Raw genomic sequence first — 21,991 nt, 5'->3', positions numbered from 1 at the left:
GATGATATGACTTCTTCCATTTAATTAAATAAAAAGAGGTTTTTGAAAAGATTTGAATTTTATTTGGAAATATTTCAAATTCAGAAACTTTAAGCAACTTAATGATTTTCATGACATAAGATAAAATGACTTCTTCAAAATATACGAAATACGAGTTGGAAGTTTAAAATGATCAAATTTAAAGTCTCTTTGGAATTATTTTCAATTTGGAGTTATTTGGGTTTTATTCAAATTATTTTTCTCCAAAAATAAAATAAATGGAAAATAGGGTAAAATGATTCCCTACATTAAAAAAATTGGAGATAAATAATTTTGAAATCATTTTGGTATTTCTAAAATGATTTTTATTGGATTTTAGTAGGGCAGTAGCACTCTTTGAATTATTTTAATTTTTCTCGATTCTATATGACTTGAAAAAAATGTCCAAGTTGTAGAAAATCTTTTTCTGAAAATTTGGATATATAATATGCCTATATATAATTTTATGTTCATTTTCGTTATTCCGTTTTTCCTTTTCTGTTTCTATTAAAAAAATTACCCGTGCGCTTGGAACTACCCGCCGCCCACATGTGTAGCATAGCAGCAGGCCGGCCTGTTTTTCTTTTGTTTTCTTTTGTTTTTTATTTTCATTAATGTTTTTTTAACAAACTTCAGAAAAAATAGACTTCGAAAAAGAAGAAGAAAAAACTGCATCCCGTGTACGCGCGCGGCCGGCCGAGGCCTTTAGACCGGCTTAGTGTTTTTCTTGTCTGTTTCGTATATTTTCGTCTACGTTTAGTCCCACATTGCTTAGCTTTGACCCTTAAACCTCTTTTTTACCATAGAGCCTTCAAAAATCATCTGATTTGGGTTAAATTAATATTTTAGTTTGACTAGATTCATTTAAGAAAAAAAATATTTCTTCTCTCCAGCGCGACTTCTGGAAATTGTCTCTTCTCTCCAAAGTCATCTTTTCTCTGCCTTATAAAGGTATCTTTCTTTGTTCTTTTATACTTTCGTAGTTTATTATTTCTAGATTATTCATGCTAGAAACTTCCGTGTGCAGCCACAAGCTATTATGGGCTCTAGCATAGTTGAGTAAGTTGCGTGAAGCTCTTGAAGAGGTAGACTAGCAGGTAGTGGGTTGTAGGTGCTATAGTCTATCCAGAGTAGAGAGTTAATGCTTCTGAAAGACTATGTCTCGGTCATCCGTTTCTCAAACACCATGTATTGCGAGAAATCCAACGGAGGAGATTGAGTCTTGTGGGGAAAAGTGTGCAAACCTCTACAGAGTGTATAAACTAATCATGATTAGTCGTGTCCCCGGTTATGGACATCTTGAGTATCTGGTTCTTGGATTATCATGTTGATCTCATCACTCTATATAATTAATTTTGTTGGGTTGTTAACTTTTAATTTGGGATTGAGTTGGAGGAACCTTCTCAATATTTTATCAACAAACTTTGTAGTTAAATAAAATATATTCCTTTGTAGTAGGAAAACAATTGGCTTTTCGCAAAAACATCATAACCATAGAGCTTTTCCACCAGCCAAATATGCATGTAGTGATAGTCATTATTCAGCATTGCTCTACAGTGTGAATTTGCCAGTACATTCAATGTACTGACCCTTTGTGGCTGCAACGTCTCATGTTGCAGGACTTCTTACGACGAGTAAGTGATACATTAGGGTTACGATTTCTACACTCAACTTTGCCGTTGGTGTTGATGGGAATCCACAACCTTGTTGTTACTTCCGCAATTTGGATTGAGGTAATAGTATTTACGCTACTTTATACATGTGATTTACCTCTGTTATAAATCCTCGAGTACTGTGTGTGTAAGCATACCGATCCAGGGATGACACTTAAGCACAGAGACTGGACCGTCTAAGGTCGGGTCGCTACAAGATGGTATTAGAGCACATGTTGACTGTAGGACGTGACCCCTAGAAACTGGCAAGCCCATAGGAAATATTTTCTCTACAACTTTATTTTCAAAAGGATCTTTTACCTCTCTTCTCTTCCGAACTTATTCAAATATTCCCTTTTAGTGAGACTATACCCATTTCCCTTTTTGACCACATGAAGATTCGGCTGATGAGACCACTTCAAAAAGTAAAGATATCGGACAACTAAGACCACTTCGGAATGAAGAGAATTTTACCGTGTATTATAATAATGGAAACTACATCGGTTGAAGACTCCGAAGACTAGGAGAATTTGAAGGCCTTGTAGAATTTTCCAGATTTGTATGACCTAGGAAGGCACCCCTTATGGAATTTGGCAGACTAAGGAAGTTGTCAATACCGGAGATCAAGGTGTATCAGAGAAAGAGCGGAACATGGAGCATGAGAACTCAAAGTTTTGTCAAGAAAACCCTAAGGTAGGAGATATCGACTATGGAAGATAGCTCATGGCAATGACAAGGGCAGAAGCATGGTTATTCGTGATGTCATCGCCACTGATACTATGGTCACCGAGCTGAGCTAAGCATGCATTTCTTTGGAAGGATTGGATGGTAGAAGGCTGATGGAGCATCTATCAGCAAAAGATGAAGTTTTAACCTTAGCTGGTGTATCACCAGGATCTGGAGTAGTACATCAAGAATTTTAAGATGGAGCTCCAGGAAGATGTATTAGACAAGGAAGCATTTCGTGAAGAACTCAGGAGCCAGAAGCTGAAAGTAGCCAAGCTGGAGGAGCTACAACCTCGAGATACCGGAGATTTGTCAGGAACTGAAGGACAGTAGGACCATGGTTCATGTCAAGGATGTTGAAACCCAGAAGTTGGAACGCAACTCCAGAAATATTAAAGGACATCAAGATAGACTTTGCGACGGCAGAGATGATCTGGCAAAAGAATTTGAGAAGGACAAGCACGATCGGAAGAAAGCCATTGGAGGCATGAACAAGACTTGAAGAGTTAGACGACCTTGAAGATTTATTAACCTCTAGAAGACCAAACCCTGTTATATGCCTACGTTAGATGCGACGTTTGTGAGATGTCATTTGTTTGATGTTTTTTCGACAGCCACAGATAAAAATATGTCTTTTCAAAACCATTGTTTGTATTGTGTGTATCCCTCTCCCTCTCTCTCATCTCACCCCAAAACCCTTGGACCCAATAGAGGATGAATGGAGATGAGCTTGTATTTTCTGGACCAATGAGTCAATTGGAGACAGACCGATGGATTCAGAACCTGGAGGATCACATGGAAAATAACCCTATAACCGGAAATGATATGACCAAGCATGCACTTTAGTGCTTTGAAAGAGGTGCTGCTACTTGGTGGAGGATGTACCAAACCATGAATGGATGGCAAGGAGTAACCACTTGGAAAGAATTTAAGTTGACTCTGCAAAGATCGCATCTTGTGCCCCAGAAGTTGAAGCCTTATGTAAAGGATATGAAGAAACCTTGTGCATGCAAGATTTGTGGAGAAATAGGACACACCCATAAAAAACACAAGGATGAATGCCCTAATTGTGAAGGAAGTCACCCAGTTGAAGAATGCCCAACTAGGCAGATTACTTGTTTCTTGTGTGAAGGGACTACCCACTATCCTGCTCGGTGTCACATTTACCACATGGTATGAAGAACCGTACAGCAGAAGAAAGAAGTAAAGAAAGGAGCCCTTATGGAAATTTTAGAAGAAACCGTGATGAAGGAAGATGTCGGGGACACACCCAAAGAAGAACCAATTAAACCCTGCACCAAGTCATGCTATTCATGTGGAGAAGAAGGACACATCTTCCAGAATTGTCTGGATGGGGATCTAGTAGTATTCTCGACAAAGGAAGTAGAGTATGACCCACAGGAAATAGAAGCCCTGATTGAAACGGAAAAGTCCAGAAAGAGAAGTAGATTGGATTCCAGGAAGGACCTGAGTCATATCACCTGTTACAGGTGCAAGGAGTCACGGCACTACCTCAGCAGTTGCCCAAAAAGGAAACCTCGAGACTTGTCAGAAGTAATATGTTTTTGTTGTAATGGAGCAGGGCATTTTTCCAGAGAATGCCCCAAGGAGAAGGAGACTTGTGATAATTAGTTGTGTTTGTGAGAAGTATAGTAGTAGTAGTGAGAACATTTTCTTTTATATTGAGGGGTTGAGTTGATGCATGTAATGGATATGCAGGAGATTGTGGTAATTTGAGGATCAATAAAGTTAGCAGTGTTGGTACTGATTTGGATTTTATGAGTTGTTACTCTATGAGGAAAGATGTTGACCATTTTCGAGTATATGAGAAATATGGTCTACGGAAGATTGGATCATCTTAAGGGTGGTAGTACCCTGTGAGGACACTTGACCTCTGGAAAGGATTATGATATTCCACAGAGTGGACTTCATAAGTATGAGTTTTGCCTCGATATGTTGGGTACCCCAAGAACATGAAGGGATGAAGTACTATTGGAGATATGATGTTGGTAATATGGAACAATTGTAACTCCAGGATGATTTTGAGTAATCACGTCTTAGTTTGGAACCAATAAAAGGAAGAGAGACAATACAATTGGATGGATTTAAGAATGCTAGGAAGCTGGATGTTGGAATAATGATCATTTGCCCTGATGATGAGTTCAAGGTTTATAAGTGATGAGATGGGCCATAACCCACAGACCCCAGGACCTGCCAAGGAGCAAGCACACTCTTGCTGAAGGAAAAACCCTGGAAGAAGTTATGTTTATCGGCAGACGATCTTATAGAGTAACGCAAAACCTGAGAGTTGTGAAGAAACGATAGGTGTTTGTTTGGCTTGCAGAATCAACGGATTTATCTGAACTTGGTTCGTCGACAAGAGAAATTCTGCAATGCTTGAGAGGATGACCAAGTGTTAGAATGCGAGATTCGCTAAACCATGTACAAGGTAATGATTTGGGTGCGGGATGGATTGATCACCATACCGACTTACTCTTGTTATTCGCCTTGCTATATGGGATGGTAAATCTGAGTGACTTACCTATAGTAGAGAGACGACGATCAAAACCTTGTTTAAGCCTTAGAATGGTATAGCAATTTTTTTCCTTGTACAAGGCAGCTTTTGCCAACCGTAGGTTATAAAGGTGAGGATCAACCCAGACCCATTTCCTACAGGAGAAACCATAATTGGATGACCGCCATGAGATATCGATAGTTGTTTAGTTTTGGCGCCAGACCCGTCAGCTATGAAGACCCAATCTCGGAATGACCTTACCAAGATGAAAGACAGAAGAATTGAGGAAAAGGTTATGCCACTACCGAAAGAGCCCAGATAAGGAATTATCCTGAAGATCTGAGAAGACCGACACTGTTAACAATATGGATGAAGTATATGAGTTTTGATGGAACCGTAACCATGCTTCTAAGGGTGGTAGCACCCCAGACCCCCTCCTGCGACAACTGATGGATTTTGAGGAGACCCCCAAACCCTAACCTTTTTCTTGCTAGCCTCTCCGAATCTCGAGGACGAGATTCATTTTAAGGGTGGTAAGTTTGTAACATCTCAAAATTCTAAATTTTGGAATGTCATAATAAATAGATAGATTGATTGTTTGTTTGATTGTTGTGTGATTGATTGAGTGAAATTTGAAACTTTTTGGAAGTTAAATGAGAGGGAATAAAAGAACTTTCCCAAACTTTCACCTTTTTGCATTTTGATCTCCGTGAATTCAAATTATTTTCAAATACAAAACCCTCAAGAGAAGATGATATGACTTCTTCCATTTAATTAAATGAAAAGGGGTTTTTGAAAAGATTTGAATTTTATTTGGAAATATTTCAAATTCAGAAACTTTAAGCAACTCAATGATTTTCATGAGAGAAGATAAAATGACTTCTTCAAAATATACGAAATACGAGTTGGAAGTTTAAAAGGATCAAATACCATTTGAAATTATTTTTAATTTGGAGTTATTTGGATTTTATTCAAATTATTTTTCTCCAAAAATAAGATAGATGGAAAATATGGTAAAATGATTCCCTACATCAAAAAATTGGAGATAAATAATTTTGAAATCATTTTGGTATTTCTAAAATGATTTTTATTGGATTTTAGTAGGGCAGTAGCACTCTTTGAATTATTTGAATTTTTCTCGATTTTATATGACTTGAAGAAAATGTCCATCTTGTACAAATCTTTTTCTGAAAATTTTGATATATAATATGTCTATATATAATTTTACGTTTATTTTTGTTATTCTGTTTTTCGTTTTTTGTTTCTATTAAAAAAACTACGCATGCGCCTGGAACTACCCGCCGCCTACATGCGTAGCATAGCAGCAGGCCGGCGGCCGAGGCCTTAGTCTTTTTCTTCTCTCTTTCGTATATTTTCGTCTACGTTTAGTCTCATATTGCCTAGCCTTTAATCCTTAAACCTCTTTTTATTTATAAATATAGACTCATAAAGCCTTCAAAAATCATCCGATTCGGGTTAAATTAATATTTTGGTTTGACTAGATTCATTTAAGAAAAAATATATTTCTCCTCTCCGGCGCGACTTCTGAAAATTGTCTCTTCTCTTCAAAGTCGTCTTTTCTCTGCCTTATAAAGGTATTTTTCTTTGTTTTTTTATACTTCCGTAGTTTATTATTTCTAGACTAATACGATGGAATAGTTAGATTATCAATTAGTCTACGTATTTATACATTAGACCTTAGTTGTAACTATTTTTCTTCCGTAAAATAGTTTGGTTTTGATTTTTCAAATAGCCATAACTTTTCACCCGTTTATCCAAATTAGATGAAACCAACGCCTATAGCTTCGTCTTGTTTTCACCTATCCAGTGAACCTGTCACATCAACTTTTTAAAAATTTCAAAATTCAAAATTTTATTCAGATTTATATTCAAACTTCTTTTGAATATAACTTGAGTTTCGTAACTCCGATTTAGTTGATTCGTTTTGCAAATCGAAGCTCTTGACCTAAACTTTATGATAAGGCCAAATTCACATAATTTTAGTACTGTTAGAAATCGTTTTATGTTGCAAGAGTTATTTGCTTGGTTTTGATGTTTTCTAAACTGTCTTCTTCGTTTCTCCCGATCTTCTGAGTGATTGCTTATGTGTGGTTACTATTGCTTGCTCACGATAGATTGAACGGAGTGTAACGAGTAGAACTATCAAGAGTTATGAGTGCGAATCATCTTGATCAACAATACAAGGCAAGTTCACACTTTGATCATATCCCTTTCATACCCAGTTTTTATGCATTAGTTTCACCCCCAAACATTGCATGAGTAGGATTGATAACATGTGGGTATTGGGAAGTAGTTGATGAGGTAGGAACCTATTGTCCTGCATTCAAACCCTGGGAGTTACTTCTACGTTATGCTTATACTACTATGATATGCTCGTAGACGTGGATTGGTTGAGTGTATTCATGGCAGATGTGAGAGCTATCATTAATGGTTAACTTAAGGTGGCTACTTTAATACACATCTGGGTGGATTGGTTGGGGCACCCTGGAGTAGCCAGTGGTTTGCCCGGGCACCTGGAGAACCTAGTACTTGCCCAAGGGGATCCCGGAGGACCCGTATGATCACCCTATGGAATGCCACCCAGACTCAAAGGGATCATAAGATTATTCATGCTAGAAACTTCCGTGTGCAGCCACAATCTATTATGGGCTCTAGCATAGTTGAGTAAGTTGCGTGAAGCTCTTGAAGAGGTAGACTAGCAGGTAGTGGGTTGTAGGTGCTATAGTCTATCCGGAGTAGAGAATTAATGCTTCTGAAAGACTGTGTCTCGGTCATCCGTTTCTCAAACACCATGTAGTGCGAGAAATCCAACGGAGGAGATCGAGTCTTGTGGGGAAAAGTGCGCAAACCTCCGCAGAGTGTATAAACTAATCATGATTAGCCGTGTCCCCGGTTATAGACATCTTGAGTATCTGGTTCTTGGATTATCATGTTGATCTCATCACTCTATATAATTAATTTTGTTGGGTTGTTAACTTTTAATTTGGGATTGAGTTGGAGGAACCTTCTCAATATTTTATCAACAAACTTTGTAGTTAAATAAAATATATTCCTTTGTAGAGGAAAAAATTGGTTTTTCGCAAAAACATCATAACCATAGAGCTTTTCCACCAGCCAAATATGCATATAGTGATAGTCATTATTCAGCATTGCTCTACAGTGTGAATTTGCCAGTACATTTAATATACTGACCCTTTGTGGCTGCAACGTCTCATGTTGCAGGACTTATTACGACGAGTAAGTGATACGTTAGGGTTATGATTTCTACCCTCAACTTTGCCGTTGATGTTGATGGGAATCCACAACCTTATTGTTACTTCCGCTATTTGGATTGAGGTAATAGTATTTACGTTACTTTATACATGTGATTTACCTTTGTTATAAATCCTCGAGTAATGTGTGTGTCAGCATACTGATCCAGGGATGACACTTAAGCACAGAGACTGGATCGTCTGAGGTCGGGTCGCTATAGCTATCCATGTGCCAGAGCCATGAGTTGGTTGCGAGATCTTATGGGTTTCACCTCTAGCCTACCCGAACTTGTTTGGGACTAAAGGCTTTGTTGTTGTTGTTGTTGTTCTAATATGTGTTTTTAAATAGAACATTTTGGGAATCTGAAATAATTTTCAAAAAAGGGAAGACCAAATTGGAAATGAGAACTTTTTTTGGAATTGTGAATTTACTTTTTAAAAATGCGAACCTTTTTTGAGAAAAAAAATCAAAATATTTTAAAAAAATTATGAGCTCTTCCAAAGAGGAAACAATTTTTTAAATTCCAAAAATGTTTTTCAATTTGCAAACAAATTTTGAAAACAAGAACATCTTTTTTGATTTTGTAAACAGAAAATGAAAATGGAACATTTTTTAAAATGTGAACATTATTTTGAAAAAATTGCGGTTTTCTAAAACACAGGAACAAAATTGAAGTGGGTTCGTGTTGTACCCAATCTTTGGCTATCGCCCATAAAGCTATCTCACGGGCCGGCCCAAATAGGAGTTAAAAGTCGCCCGAAAACTGAAGATAATGATTGTGTACGCATTTCATTCAAAAATATATAAATGATCGTGTACATAGGCGTTGCCATGGGGGCCATATACTTTTCAACACAATAAGAGGAGTATACGGGGCAACTCTTGATGCAAAAAAAATACACAAAAAAAGATTATGTTTGGTTATAAAGTACATATTTTCTAGCTCTCTTTGTCCCTTAATACAAGACCTTTTTTGCAAGTGTCTGTGGTAGCATTTTTTAAATTGATAAGATAGGTATGTGCCCAATTAATATTGGGTTACCAAATATAAAAGATTTATTGGATTACCAAATATTTCAAGATGTTGATTGATACTTCCTCCGTTTCTAAATATAAGACTTTTTAAAGATTTTACTATAGACTACATACGAAGCAAAATGAGTAAATCTACAGTTTAACATATGTCTATATACATTCGTATGTAGTACTTACCAAGTATATAAGATATTGATTGATACTTATTTGCTTCCGGGTCGTGAATTTAGTACTATTTATTGGGTTACCAAAGATGGCTGAGTCAACCCGCCCTCGCTGCCTCCGCTCCATAATATGGGCCAGTTTTTTTTTGGCGATTCTTCCAGAATCGTCCCCCTCTCCAGCTTCTTCCAGAATCATCACTCTATATATTTTTTACAATTCTAGATAATTAGACCTTAATTAAATAGGATTGTAAAAAATATATGAAGTGGCGATTCTAAAAGAAGCTAGGAAGGGGGCAATTCTGGAAGAATCGCCCAAAAGAACTGGCCCTAATTAGACCTTAATTAAATAAGATTGTAAAAAATATATGAAGTGGCGATTCTAAAAAAGTTGTTACGCGGTTTACAAATGTCACCCCCTCCCAGTGAATGTTCGCTGGCTATTGCTGTTCTTTTATATTGGTATAGATATAGATATGATTTGGATACAATATATTAATACAATACTAACAAAAATTCATGATTAATAGTTTGTTTTAAAATCACATTTGGATGTATAAAGTTTTTGTGAGCAAAATTTGGATGTATAAAGTGAGTGCGCTATTTTAGTGGTACTAAAAATGGAGATAATCCATTTTCGATAAGTGCCTTAAAATGCGTAAGTTTGTAATAAGAAAAGAAAAAAAATGTAAAAGCTTGTTTTTGTTTTTTTGCTTCCCTTGCTTCTCTCGTCTTTTCTCTTCCCTCGCGCTAAACAACAACGGGCCGGATGTACACGCACGCAGGGCGCGAATCTCAAAGCATCTCCCGGCGCGCCTGCGGCGGCCGGCTCGGCGGAGCAGTTCCGGGGCAAGGCGCGGCTGCCGAGCTTCGCCGCGCCGCGCCGCTACGAGCTCTTCCTCCGCCCCGACCTCGTCGCCTGCACCTTCTCCGGCTCGGTGGCCATCTCCGTCGCCGTCTCCGCGCCCACCCGCTTCCTCGTGCTCAACGCGCTCGACCTCTCCGTCAACCGCGCCTCCATCCGCTTCCAGGTAAGAAAAATGAAATTCCTTGAGACCTCCTCGCCCTCTTCTAATCATCCTTCGCCGGTACGGCTCTCGCAGGCTTTGGCGCCCACGGAGGTGGTGTTCTTCAAGGATGACGGCGTGTTGGTGCTCGGGTTCGCCAAGCAGCTTCCCCTCGGCGAGGGCCTGCTCAAGATGGACTTCAACGGCATTCTCAACGACGAGATGAGAGGATTCTACAGGAGGTATGCGACGACTTCTTTCTGGACTCTACCACCCTACATCATGATCAGCGAACCTCAACACATGTGGTTTGTTCTAAATTTTAAGTAGAAAATTACAAAAGGGGAAAAGTTGAACTGTGGTTTGGAAGTTCACTGTGAAGGCATTATAGTGTTATGATCTATTTCTGAAATAAGAGTTTGATCGAGCACTTTGGTATGAATGCCTTTCCTGCTATTTATGCTTTTCTGATTTCATTTGATTGCAGTAAGTACCAGTATAAGGGGAAAGCGAGAAACATGGCGGTGACGCAATTTGAGTCCGTGTATGCGCGGCGGTGCTTCCCCTGCTGGGATGAGCCCGCATTCAAGGTGATTATATTTGATAGCTGGAAGGATGACTTTATGTTCCTCAAATACGTGCACATAGAGCATCAGTGAGGTTAGATATATTTCATAACATATCTTGTTTTGCCGTCTTGATTTTCCAGGCTAAGTTCAAGCTAACACTTGAAGTTCCATCTGAGCTGGTAGCACTGTCCAACATGCCAGTAGCTAACGCGACATTTGCTGGTCCTCTCAAAACTGTGTGTTACCAGGAATCGCCACCTATGTCAACTTATTTAGTGGCCATAGTTGTCGGTTTGTTTGAATATGTAGAGGGTATGACAACAAAAGGTATCATCTCTGTTTCTGACATCATCCATTCAAAGAGTTGCATGAGACCTTGCTCTTTCCCTTTTTATTTTATTTGTTTGTTTAATTTTATTCAGGCACAAGAGTTCGTGTGTACACTCAAATTGGTAAGAGTAACCAAGGGAAGTTTGCACTAGATGTTGGAGTGAAGTCATTGAATCTCTATAAAGAGTAAGATCACAATCTATCCGTGCTTCCACACTTTGGTTTCTAATGAATAGACATGATTGATGTTAATGAAATACTGTGTCAAGCTGTGGTTGTTGCTGAAACAGTAACATTAACAATAAAACTCATTTCCTCAATTGTTCAGTTACTTTGACACTCCTTATCCACTCCCCAAGTTGGATATGGTTGCTATCCCCGATTTTGCTGCTGGAGCCATGGAGAACTACGGATTGGTCACTTACCGGGAAGTAGCTTTTCTTTTCGATGACAAGTCTTCATCAGCATCCAGCAAACAGAATGTATCTATCATAGCTCAGAAATTTATTTAACTTATCTTTTCATCGTTTACAGTTCACCTCTTAACTAACTGTGCGATGTTACTATACATAAATTGGTTTAATAAAAGAACTACACTATCTCATGATCATCTATAATTCACTAATAATTCTTAACATTTCTTCGTAATTAAACCTTTTATATGTGTAAGCATCCTTTTTATATTGACCTCAGCATGTATTTTATTAGGTTGCAGTTACTGTGGCGCATGAATTGGCTCATCAATGGTTTGGCAATCTTGTAACCATGGAATGGTGGACTCACTTGTGGTTAAACGAGGGATTTGCCACATGGGTAAATCAATTCGGCCACTCAAAAGTTAAAAGAATGAAATATCAGGTTACCAATGTATACTGAATGAATAGGCTTTCTGTTTTCACAGATGAGCCATCTAGCTGTAGATTCTTTCTTTCCACAATGGAAGATCTGGACACAGTTTCTTGATAGGACAACCACTGCTCTCAGGCTGGATTCACTCGAGGCGTCTCATCCTATTGAGGTAATCTCATTGTTTATTACTGTGCCATAGCCTGCTCCGGTGGTTGGATATGTCGTGGACTACATTCTCCAAAACCATAGTTGTCATGTCATGCACTCTACTATCATAGAAGTGCAAGAATCTATTTTAATTGTAAATTTTGACAATGGCAAGTTTAAGTAACAACAGTGCGTACTGCGTAATATGCTATTACCAACACATTATTGGCTGATTCATGATTGACTCATAAAATTCCTATGGAATATTAAAATTGATGCTTAAGTATCTCTACTCTGACAAGTGGCATCTTACTGTGGGGAGCAACTTCAGTCAATGCATCAACATAGATTCATTTCGTGGCATTAACATTTTCACTTCTCTAATGCTAACTTGTGATTCATTTTTTACTTTCCACTATCTGTTTTCCTGGATGCTCAGGTTGAAATACACCATGCCAGTGAAGTTGATCAGATTTTTGATGCTATTAGCTATGACAAGGGTGCTTCTGTTATTCGCATGCTACAAAGTTACCTTGGCGCAGAGCGTTTTCAGGTCTAATACTGCCTCTACCTGAACTCTAGAAACTTGTTACCGACTCACTCTTCTTACCTAGACTTGGCATTCTTTTTCTCATCACGTAGCTTAAAAGTATACAAGATCACTTTCAGCCAGTTTATTTTGTTCTTTAAGGAAACAGTGATACTTTGATGTCATTTCCCCACTATTCCATCTAGCGGAAACACTACATGACTCCATGCTTGTCCATTGCATAAAATATTTGTATGCTCTTAAATCATACTAGTTGGTAAACATGCTTTTGTCAGTGGTGTTTTAAGGAGAGATTTCTGTTCTTTGAAGACATATTCTAGGAGCAAAATGACCATTTCTTCATCGATTATCCTGCCCTTGTTTAATGCATACAAGCATCATATGTGACCATTTGTACTTCACCGATCACATGATTGGAGGTGGATGGTTTGATAAATTAGCATATCGAGACAGATTTGTCGATATAGGTGTGATGGTGATCTTATGTATTGTTGTAGCATCTGTCATGCTCACAGGATAACATTACTTGTTCACAAAAAAAAAGGAGTAAAATTTAGCGATCGTTGACTCTTTTCTTGATCATATAATGAATCTATCAAACTGCACACTAGCTTAATACGTTAAAAGTCAAATTTTTAATTAATTATATTATTTAGTAAACGAATTGCTGCACTCTCCTTTCTGTGTAATTTCCCCCTGCTACTCTTTAACTCCACGTCGTTCTCCTAGTGTATTCTCATATGCTATAGATACGAAACTGTGTTCTTTCAGAAAGCGATGGCTTCGTATATGAAGAAATATGCATACTCAAATGCTAAAACCGAGGACCTGTGGGCTGTTCTTGAAAAGGAAACTGGTGAACCTGTCAAGGATTTGATGACTACATGGACGAAGCAAAAAGGTTATCCTGTTATTAATGCGAAAATTAAAGGGAATGACATAGAGATTGAGCAGGTAATAGTTTTTTTTTTGCGGGTGAGCAGGCAATAGGTTATCTTACATACCATCCTTCGTATCTATCATGCATTCATCATCACACGACTAACCAAGTATGCATTTGTTCCATACCATTTTGTGAACGTATAACTGACTGTTATAACTGGTCCTCTGAGAATACTGTACTCAATGATGTCAAAAACTGGAAATATTGTACTGCCCCTATGGCCATTGATCTGTCACTTGATGCATTCACGTATTTACACAGCAGCCCTAGTATCTGATCATATATTCTGGCGTATGCCTGAGCGGTATCAAGAACAACTTACATGAATCTCATAGAAGAACTGAATTAGATCTTGTTCTGAAGTTGGAGCACTTTTAGGGTGCTCTATCTTACCACATTAGGGTTAAGAGGTGGTTTAAATCTGAGTCATTGGTTGATGAAAATTTGAAGGATATTTTGGGCCCTAGTGCAGATAAGGCTAATAAGGAAACTTACAAGTAATTTGGTAAGGTAGATAGGCACAGACGTTTCCCTACAAATCACGAGAGACATGTTTAAATGCACATTACTTCCCATGTTCCCATCTCAGCCCAGGGATACACATCCTGCATGATTATTGATTTAAATCAGATGGTTGCCAAAAGATCTAGACCGCGGTTTTCTGCAGTTTCAGTTATGTATCGTTAATTTGAATGTTCAAATAATTTATATTTGGGAGCAATGAATTTTATGACAGCCTGAAATGGAAGTGTCAGATTCAGACTTACATATAAAGTTAGTATTATAAGGCAATAGGCATAAATTAATTATCAAATTTTAATCATGAAGTATGGTTTTTCTGTAGCAATGTACTTGTATGTTTAATAGTGATAATTTGGTATATGTGTTTATTTTTAATAAATCCAGACAAACAATTCAAGAAATAATCATTACATTTGTCCTGTCAAATGTGAGTCTCGATGTATAATTTGATGTGCAATGATAAATTATGGTATTAGGTCAGACTGACTTGCTTTCCTTAAATATGTTAATTATTTACAATTATTTCATGTATTGCTGTGCCCACTTCCCTCTACGAGTTAATAGATCACCCTTAGCCACTAGACCAAAGCAAAGAGAGGGTTCTCACAAAAGTGTGTCTTATTTTATATTGGTTAAAGTGAAAAATCTAATAAATGAAATTGTTAAAACTTGATCTCGTTGACTGATAGATCTCCGTGTATAGTATTTTTCTCCACGAACTTGATGATTTCTGTTTGTTGCAGGCCCAGTTTTTGTTAGATGGGTCCTCTGGCTCTGGCATGTGGATTGTCCCTATAACTTCAGGCTGTGGTGCATATGATACACAGAAAAAGTTATTGTTGAAACTTAAACGTGATAAGCTGGTCATTGGTTCACAATGCGGTGACCGAAAGAAGGGCGGAAACTTTTTTACTAAGTTGAATGTAAATGGAACTGGATTTTACAGAGTAAAATATGACGATGAGCTTGCAGCTGCACTTCAAAATGCGTTGGAAACCAAGAAGCTCTCACTAATGGATAAAATTGGTAAATGCAACATGTGACCGTTGAATCTGCTTGTAATATTTTGGTGGCAGGTATTATAACATTAGCATTGCAGGCATTGTGGAGGACTTATATGCACTTTCTATTGCCCGCCAGCAAACATTTGCGTCGTTGCTACATTTACTCTACGGTTATCGTGGAGAAGCTGATTATAGTGTTCTTTCACACATAAATACTGTACGTAAATCCTGTAGGTCCAGTTGATTCTATCATGTTCAATTGTTCATGAAGATAAATCACCTATATCTTTTACTTTGGATTGGCAGGTAACCACAAGTATTGCTAAAATATCTGCTGATGCTACTCCTGCCTTGGCTGGTGACATCAAGCAACTTTTGATCAAGATTCTTTTGTCACCTGCAGAGTATGCCCCACCATAACTGCTATGAGTTTCTTAATGTGTTACACTCACAATATATCATCTCTTTTGTTTCACAAAAAGGAAAAGGAAACATAATATATCATTAATCTTCTTCCTAACTTCTCATGTTGCTTGAACATTCCTTCTTTTGTGGCCGATGCATGACATACGCATGATTCTTTCATGTTATTACTTATTACTGTATATTTCCTACAGGTTCCTATGTTTCTTCTTTTTAACTATGTGACACTTATCTTTCAGAAAGTTAGGCTGGGACCCCAAGAAGGGTGAGAGCCACCTGGATGTAATGCTTAGACCACTGCTGTTGACTGCACTTGTCCAACTTGGACATGGTAAGACCATTAATGAAGGAGTTAGGTGCTTTAACATCTTCACACGTGATCGCAGCACTTCTCTTCTTCCTCCGGATACTAGAAAGGTCCTACCTTTTGCTATCACTTCACGTTGTACTCCTATGATTACTTCTTCCATTTGTGACTTGCGCTGTTCTGCAGGCCGCATACCTCGCTGTGATGCAGAATGTTAGTAGTTCAAACAGATCCGGTTATGATGCTCTCCGAAAAATCTACAAGGAGTCAGCTGAAGGAGAGGAAAGATTACAAGTCTTAGGTGTGTAGCCTTTTGACCATGTTAAACTAACAAAGCTTGCCCATGTTTTTGGTTGTTCTAAAAGCATTTTCTTATTGTTTCAAGGCATATTATCTTCTTGCCGGGATAAGGGTATCGTCCTTGAATCACTGAATTTAATTTTCTCTAATGAGGTAAATGCAAATATCATTACTTTCTTCCACAATTATAGTCGAAGGTCTCTGTGAGCTACCTTGTGTGTGTCAAGTTGCAAGCTGTACTCAGGTCTCATGCCTCTCTTGCTTGTCAGGTTCGCAATCAAGATGCATATATTCTCCTTAGAGGTATTCAACCAGAGGCACGTGAAATTTCGTGGAACTGGTTGAAGGTACGATCTCTTTTAACGATGAGGACCCTTTTATCTCTGTGTGTTGACATGTTGTTGATGCGTAAAAGTCGTTATTTCTGGGTCCTGTCTGGAACATCAGATTCTTGTAGGTATTCTAAACAAATAGGAATATCCAATCATGAGATGTTTCTTTTTCTACCAACTTCATTGAGATTTCTGCATTACAAAGAGGACCCAGAGTTCTTCTGTTTTTGTCAACAAGAATTCAAGTCAAGTGGCATATTTGCAAACAGCTGAACAATATTTGTGAATTTGTTTCGGGATCCTGATCTCTTTATATGGATTTCCCTTGTGAATGTATTTTAAGTAGAGTGAATTTGAGGCAGCAGCACCCAACCATCTATTTTTTGTGGTTTCTTCATCTGACACCTTAGGAGATGACTGATGGTTCATATTAGTGTTAGCAGACTGAAACATTTGAAAACATGGTGCTAACATTTGTCCCGTTCTATCTGTCTGCAGGAAAACTGGGAGCTCATCTCAAAGACATTTTCCGGGATCTCGGTGGCGAATTTTGTTAAAAACATAGTTCCATTGGTACATTTAATCACAGTTCTATTGCCCTATTTCCGTGATCCATATTCCCCACTTTTGCAGGTATTATTTCCATGAGGTCATAGCTAATGTGAACTTCCTTGTTTCTTGTCAGTTCACCTCCAACGAGAAGGCGGCAGAGATCTCCAACTTCTTTGCAACCCGCACAAAGCCCGAATTCGAGAGGACACTGAAGCAGAACCTTGAAAACGTGCGGATCAGTGCGAGATGGGCAGAGGGCATCAGGAGCGAGCCCGGGCTTGCACAGACAGACGGTGCGTGAGCTCCTGGGCAAGCCCTGACGTGTTGCTGCTAGAGTGCTAGGTTACCATTGTAGTTGGCAATAAGAATGCATTTGTGCCTTACCATGTGTGGAAACTGTGGCTTGAGATGATATTTGGTTGTACATTTGTAGTGGTGGTGGTAGTGAGTCAGCTGATGCCAGTTTGTAGCCAAATCATTGATTAGTATGAATGCATGTGGTGCAAATGGGTTGTATGAGGAGAAACTAGGTAGCATATCCATTAATGAAGATTTATGTGGATGGTGCATTTCATGATGAATCTAGACATGGTGGCTGGGGTGTGATATGCCAGGACTCAGATTCGGACATCCAGTTTATGGCTGCAGGGTCAGTGAATGATTTGGCTGATGCCTTGCACGCCGAGACCATGGCCCTTGTGTTGAACGAAATATTGGTCACGCCAAGTGCCGTACGTGACAGGTTCAGATAACCATTGCCAGGAGGTTTCCAACCGAAGATAGACTAGGATTTAGCTCATATGCGTTTATCTTTGTAACCTTCTTTATCCCTTCTCCAAATTGTAATCTGAATCAACTTTGTACGCTATATCAGGAGGTCGCGACCTGGCTATATAAACACACAACCGTCGCCCAGGATGGGTATGAGGTTCCTCCACATGGTATACAGAGCCTAACTCTTCCCATCTAGCTTTTTTCCCTCCTCTCCACCGCAGCTTCTTGCCATGGCCTCATTTGCCGCCACCTCCTCCCCCCTCTCCGGCCAGATCACCGAGCGCCTCACCCGAACCAACTATATCCTCTGACGCACCCAGATCACGCCGCAGCTGAGAGGAGCTGGAGTCTTCGGGTACGTTGATGGAAGCATGGCGGAGCCGGCCGAGTTCGTCGTCAGCAAGGACAAGGATGGAAAGGAGGAAACCATCCCAAATCCACTTCACGCCGTCTGGTTCTGCGAGGATCAGCAGGTACTTGGTTATCTTGTGAATAACCTGTCCAAAGAGGTGCTCGTGCAGGTCACCTCCATCGCGCATGCACGCGAACTCTGGACGGCGCTAGCGAGCATATTCTCGTCGACGTCGCTGTCCCGCATCAACAACATCCGCGCCGCCCTCACAAATGCGCAGAAAGGAACGCAATCGATGGCAACCTTCTTCGCTCACATGCGGGGGCTTGCTGATGAGCTCGCCGCGGCTGGCAAGCCGTTGCAGGATGGTGAGTTAATCTCGTACATCCTCAATGCGCTTGACATGGAGTACCAGCCGTTGGTGTCTGCCCTCGACGCCCGCACCACCCCGGTCACCCTCGACGAGCTGTTCGGGCAAATGAGCAATTTCGACCAGCGGGTGGCTCTCTTCCAGGGAGCTGGCGCGGGAGGTGGCTTCAAGTCATCAGCCAACGTCGCTACTCGTGGTCGGAGCGGAGGCTCTCGCTACCGCGGGCCGCCTCGGAACGGCAAGGGCAAGGGTGCTGGCAACGGCAACAGCAGCGGCGCCAACAACACACGCGGCGGTCGGCCTTCCTTCACCAACAACCGAGGCCGGCGCAGCAACTCCTCCAACAACATATCACGCCCTGACACAATCAGGTGCCAAATCTGTGGCAAGCCGGGACACTCGGCAAAGGATTGCTGGTACCGTTTTGAGGAGGATGAAGATGACTCCTCCCAGGACGAGAAGGTGGCCGGAGTCGCTGATGGCTCCTACGGCATCAACACCAACTGGTACGTCGACAGCGGCGCCACGAACCACATCACCGGAGAGCTGGAAAAGGTGACCATGCGCGACAAGTACCGTGGCAAAGATCACATCCACACAGCAAGTGGAGAAGGTATGAAAATTAGTCACGTTGGTCACTCAATCATTAAAACCCCTCATCAAAAAATTCATATTAGAAAAATTCTGCATGTTCCTAGTGCTTCAAAAAGTCTTCTTTCCGTTCATCGCATTGCCATTGACAACCATGTCTTCCTTGAGTTTCACCCTTACTTCTTTTTGATCAAGGATCAGGCAACGAAGAAGGTGCTATATCGAGGTAGATGCGTTCGTGGGCTTTACCGCTTGATTCCGGAGATTAGAAGATTCAATAAACAAGTTTTCAATGTGTGACGCCCCCGATTCAATCGTACACTAATCATGCACGCAATGTGTACGATCAAGATCAAGGACTCACGGGAAGATATCACAACACAACTTTAAAACATAAATAAGTCATACAAGCATCATAATACAAGCCAGGGGCCTCGAGGGCTCGAATACAAGTGCTCGATCAAAGACAAGTCAGCGGAAGCAACAATATCTGAGTACAGACATAAGTTAAACAAGTTGCCATAAGATGGCTAGCACAAACTGGGATACAGATCGAAAGAGGCGCAGGCCTCCTGCCTGGGATCCTCCTAACTACTCCTGGTCGTCGTCAGCGGGCTGCACGTAGTAGTAGGCACCTCCGGTGTAGTAGGGGTCGTCGTTGACGGTGGCGTCTGGATCCTGGGCTCCAACGTCTGGTTACGGCATCCGAGAAGAAGAGGAAAACGAGGGAAAAGAGGGAGCAAAGCAACCGTGAGTACTCATCCAAAGTACTCGCAAGCAAGGAGCTACACTACATATGCATGGGTATATGTGTAGGGAGGCAATATGAGTGGACTGAACTGCAGAATGCCAGAATAAGAGGGGGGTAGCTAGTCCTATCGAAGTCTACGCTTCTGGCAGCCTCCGTCTCGCAGCACGTAGAAGAGAGTAGATTGAAGTCCTCCAAGTAGCATCTCCAGGTAGCATCTCCAGTAGCATCGCATAGCATAATCCTACCCGGCGATCCCCTCCTCGTCGCCCTGTAGAAAAGCGATCACCGGGTTGTCTGTGGAACTTGGAAGGGTGTGTTTTATTAAGTATCCGGTTCTAGTTGTCATAAGGTCAAGGTACAACTCCAAGTCGTCCTGTTACCGAAGATCACGGCTATTCGAATAGATTAACTTCCCTGCAGGGGTGCACCAACTTACCCAACACGCTTGATCCCATTTGGCCGGACACACTTTCCTGGGTCATGCCCGGCCTCGGAAGATCAACACGTCGCAGCCCCACCTAGACACAACAGAGAGGTCAGCACGCCGGTCTAAACCTAAGCGCACAGGGGTCTGGGCCCATCGCCCATAGCACACCTGCACGTTGCGAGGGCGGCCGGAAGCAGAACTAGCCCCCTTAATACAAGAGCAGGCTTACGTTCCAATCCGGCGCGCGCCGCTCAGTCGTTGACGTCACGAAGTGCTTCGGCTGATACCACGACGTCGGGATACCCATAACTACTCCCGCGTAGATGGTTAGTGCGTATAGGCTCGTAGCCAACTCAGATCAAATACCAAGATCTCGTTAAGCGTGTTAAATATTCGCGAACGCCGAACAGGGCCAGGCCCACCTCTCTCCTAGGCGGTCTCAACCTGCCCTGTCGCTCCGCCACAAAGATCCACACAGAGGGCCGTCGGGACAAAGGTCCTTTCAGCCCCCAATCCGTGAATCACTCGCCGGTACTCTTCGAGCTGACCCGACTTTAGTCACCATCTGTATAGTATGTATGTATGTATAGTATATACCCGTGATCACCTCCCGAGTGATCACGGCCCAATAGTATAGCAAGGCAGACCGACAAGAATGTAGGGCCAATAATGATAAACTAGCATCCTATACCAAGTATTTAGGATTGCAGGTAAGGTATCAACAGATGTAGCAACAATGTCAGGCTATGTATCAGAATAGGATTAACGGAAAGCAGTAACATGCTACACTACTCTAATGCAAGCAGTATAGAAAAGAGTAGGCGATATCTGGTGATCAAGGGGGGGGGGGCTTGCCTGGTTGCTCTGGCAAGAAGGAGGGGTCGTCAACTCCGTAGTCGAACTGGGCAGCAGCAACGTCGGTCTCGTGGTCTACTGGAGAGAAGAGGGGGAGGAAACAATGAATACAATGCAAACAAATGCATATCGATGCGTGACATGACAAGTAACGATGCTAGGTGTGCCCAATCGCGGTAGTAGGTGATACCGACGAAGGGGGGAAACATCCGGGAAAGTATTTCCGGTGTTTCGCGTTTTCGGACAGATGAACCGGAGGGGGAAAGTTGCATGTTTGATATGTTAGGGGTGTGTGGTGGACGAACGGGCTGCGTATTCGGGTTCGTCTCGTCGTTCTGAGCAACTTTCATGTAGAAAGTATTTTCATCCGAGTTACGGATTAAAAGATATGATTTTCTAAAGATTTAAATCATTTTCTGATTTTAATTAGTTATTTAATTCTAACATTATCCAGAATAGTGTCTGCTGATGTCAGCATGATGCAATGCTGAGCTCATCGGTCAACAGTGCGGTTGACTGGGTCAAAACTGACCTGTGGGTCCAGTGGGACCCACCTGTCATTGAGACAGAGGTGAAATAGGATTTGTTTTAAACTAATTAGGGTTAGTTAAGTGTGGGCCCATTATTCAGTGCCTAATAGGCTCAGATTAATT

At 40.8% G+C, this 21,991-nt stretch overlaps 1 pseudogene; it reads left to right on the top strand.

Moving 5' to 3' along the window:
• The first annotated feature begins 10,423 nt into the window (after positions 1-10,423).
• On the top strand, positions 10,424-17,737 carry LOC119301381 (annotated as a pseudogene).
• Positions 17,738-21,991: the final 4,254 nt, after the last annotated feature.

The sequence above is a fragment of the Triticum dicoccoides genome, chromosome 5A (assembly GCF_002162155.2).
Source record: "Triticum dicoccoides isolate Atlit2015 ecotype Zavitan chromosome 5A, WEW_v2.0, whole genome shotgun sequence".
NCBI classification, from domain to species: Eukaryota; Viridiplantae; Streptophyta; class Magnoliopsida; order Poales; family Poaceae; genus Triticum; species Triticum dicoccoides.
Note: the sequence above shows the minus strand (reverse complement) of the source record. Positions and strands in the feature narration are given on the sequence as shown.